The sequence below is a fragment of the Ananas comosus genome, linkage group 2 (genome assembly GCF_001540865.1).
Source record: "Ananas comosus cultivar F153 linkage group 2, ASM154086v1, whole genome shotgun sequence".
In the NCBI taxonomy this organism is placed as follows: Eukaryota; Viridiplantae; Streptophyta; class Magnoliopsida; order Poales; family Bromeliaceae; genus Ananas; species Ananas comosus.
In genome coordinates, this window is record NC_033622.1 from 10,235,203 (window position 1) to 10,237,919 (window position 2,717).

A 2,717-nucleotide genomic window follows, 5' to 3' on the forward strand; every position below is an offset into this window, starting at 1 on the left:
TTAGAATAATAGTGGTCCCCTAGGGATGGTTGGTCTAACAAGCGGAAATGGTCAAAGGAATAAATCTAACGGTCGAAAACTTATATAAAGAGATCTATACTCATAAGATATAGTACTCGGACTCTTATTTATAGTTAATTTTTTTTATATTTAAAAAATGTATTTTTTGAAAAAAATAAATAATTTTTGAAACAGATTCGGGAGCGTGTAAAAATTTTTTTCCATGTCCTGCTTCAAATCCGCCACCTCGGATCATAAAACTTATTCTGTTTTCTATTCCGAATGCGCTTTTTTTTTTTTTTTACTTTACTATCCCGTTCGGAACGAAGAGGGCGGAAGCTCAACCGACGTGAATCCATTTGCATCCCTTGGAAGAGAGAAAAAGAACATAACTAGCGAGGAGGAATTCTACACTGTCACACTTGCACCACGTCATCAATAACAAGCCAATTACATTCCTTCTTTTTAAACAAAAGTATAATAAAAATACTTTTTTACAATCATGATGGGACATATATTCTTAAAAGGATTAATTTGATTGGTTTGTTACGCCACGTCACTAATATACCCGTTGCATTCTAGAATTTTTCACTAGCGAGGGGTCACACCATCATCCACTTTCGTGCAGCAACAGAGAGAGAGAGAAGAGAAGCTGAAGGGGCGGAGAAAGAAAGAAAGAGAAGGAAGAGGAAGAGGAGGATTGGAGAAGAAGAGAGAGAAGAAGATGCTTCAAGAAGAGAGACTAGTAAGGTGAGTGAGATATAGTTAGAGGAAATAACAGCTAGGGTTTGCTTAGAATGTTCGTCAAATTACTTTTTCGTTCATATATTAGTTTACTTGTTTATTTATTTCTATATCACAGAGTGTAGAGAGATTTATTTGTTGGGGTATGCGGCGGCTCCTTTGGCTTGGTAGAATATTTTTGGCTTTTGTCTGTTAGTCATCCGACATGTTGAACTCAACAACCTATTTATAAATAAAGATTAGTTTGATCTTAAATCAATACTCGCAATTGGACTCTCCATGGCTGCTGCTTCTTCTTCTTCCTCTTCGTCTGCGTTGGTGACGGAGGCAGTGAGCGGATCCCACCGGTTCAAGATCTCCGGCTACTCCCTAATGAAGGGGATCGGCCCCGGAAAGATCTACGACTCCGCCGCCTTCACCGTCGGCGGATTCGACTGGGCCATCCGATACTATCCTGGTGGCCAATCACAAGATGATGCAGATTACATTTCTCTATTTGTCGTACTTGCATGTGAAGCCATGGATGTAAAAGCGCAATACAAGATCACACTGTTGGACCACTGGAAGAGGCCATCGTCGACGACTCCGACAGATTGTGAACAGCGAAGCTTCTCGTCCCGCGGAAAGGGCTGGGGTTTCAATCGATTTATGAGAAGAGCCGATCTAGAGGCGTCCCAATATCTTAAAGACGATTGTTTCATAGTTAAAGGCACTTTGAGCGTTATAAAAGAGCCGCGACTGGAAGTCCCCATGGAGAGGGAACCGACGTCGCGTTTGAAGTCGCGGGAGAGACTTTCACGGCGCATCGGTGGCTTCTCGCCGCGCGGTCGCCGGTTTTCAAAGCGGAGCTTCTCGGCCCGATGAAGGAGAAAAGTATGCAGCGCATAAAGATCGAAGACGTGGAAGCGCTGGTGTTCAAGGCGTTGCTCCATTTCATCTATTCAGACTCGGTGCCTGATTTGATCGAGGAGCTCGCGAAGGAGTCTCCAGCTCTAATGGCTCAGCATCTGCTCGCTGCTGCAGATCGGTACGGGTTAGAGAGGCTGAGGCTAATCTGCGAAGACAAGTTATGCGAGCAAGTCGACGTCAGCACGGTGGCTACCACCTTGGCTCTGGCAGAACAGCACCGCTGTGACCGACTCAAGGCTGCTTGCCTCGAGTTTGTTGCCTCCCCTGAGGTGCTTATTGCTGTCATGCTTACTGATGGATTCGAGCACCTGAAGAAAAGTTGCCCGCTGGTAGTGAATGATCTCATGGAGAAGTTTGGTTGCCTCTTTTATTCCATTCGGAAGGAGCAATCGGAGAACGAAAATTGAGAGGTGATGATATTGAATATCATGTCACTTCCGACTCTAAATGTTGCAGTGCATCTGGTTGCATATTTCCAATCTTTACTGAAGGTATTGCTCAATTATGAAATCAGCATGTTTCCGACTCTAAATTATGAATTAACTAACTCGATCCTTTGTTTTGATGATACATAACGGTTGAATTGTTGTTCACGCATGCCTCACATTAACCAAATCGCCTTATTTGATGTTCTTTCATAGTGTTGTCGCTTTCGCCAAGTTATTGTTGGAGATGAAAACAGTTGGATCTCACTAGAGCTATGGTGCATTTTGAAACATTATAATTTTTTTTGTTTTATGATCTGACCTCACAGAGTGTTTGGTTTAACTATTAGTACTGCAAACCTAAGTACATTTTTTAGATGGAGTACTTTTTAATCTAACAAAAACTTTTGTTATATCTATTTAATGGAAACTGGAAAGTCCAAACAGAGCTCGATGAAACCTTCTGAAACCAAAAGACCAGGAAGTTCGAGGTAGTAAAAACAAAATTTTGAAAGTTGAGGTACCCGTATCAAAATGAGCAATATTTTGGTAAGGCCTATATTCTCTCATCTTTCTGAATTATGGTGTATTGCCTTATGCTGAACTTACGAACTATGAGCATAATCTCTTTACAAGAAG

At 41.9% G+C, this 2,717-nt stretch overlaps 1 pseudogene; it reads left to right on the forward strand.

Annotated features, from left to right (window-relative positions):
- On the forward strand, nt 607-2,391 carry LOC109724880 (annotated as a pseudogene).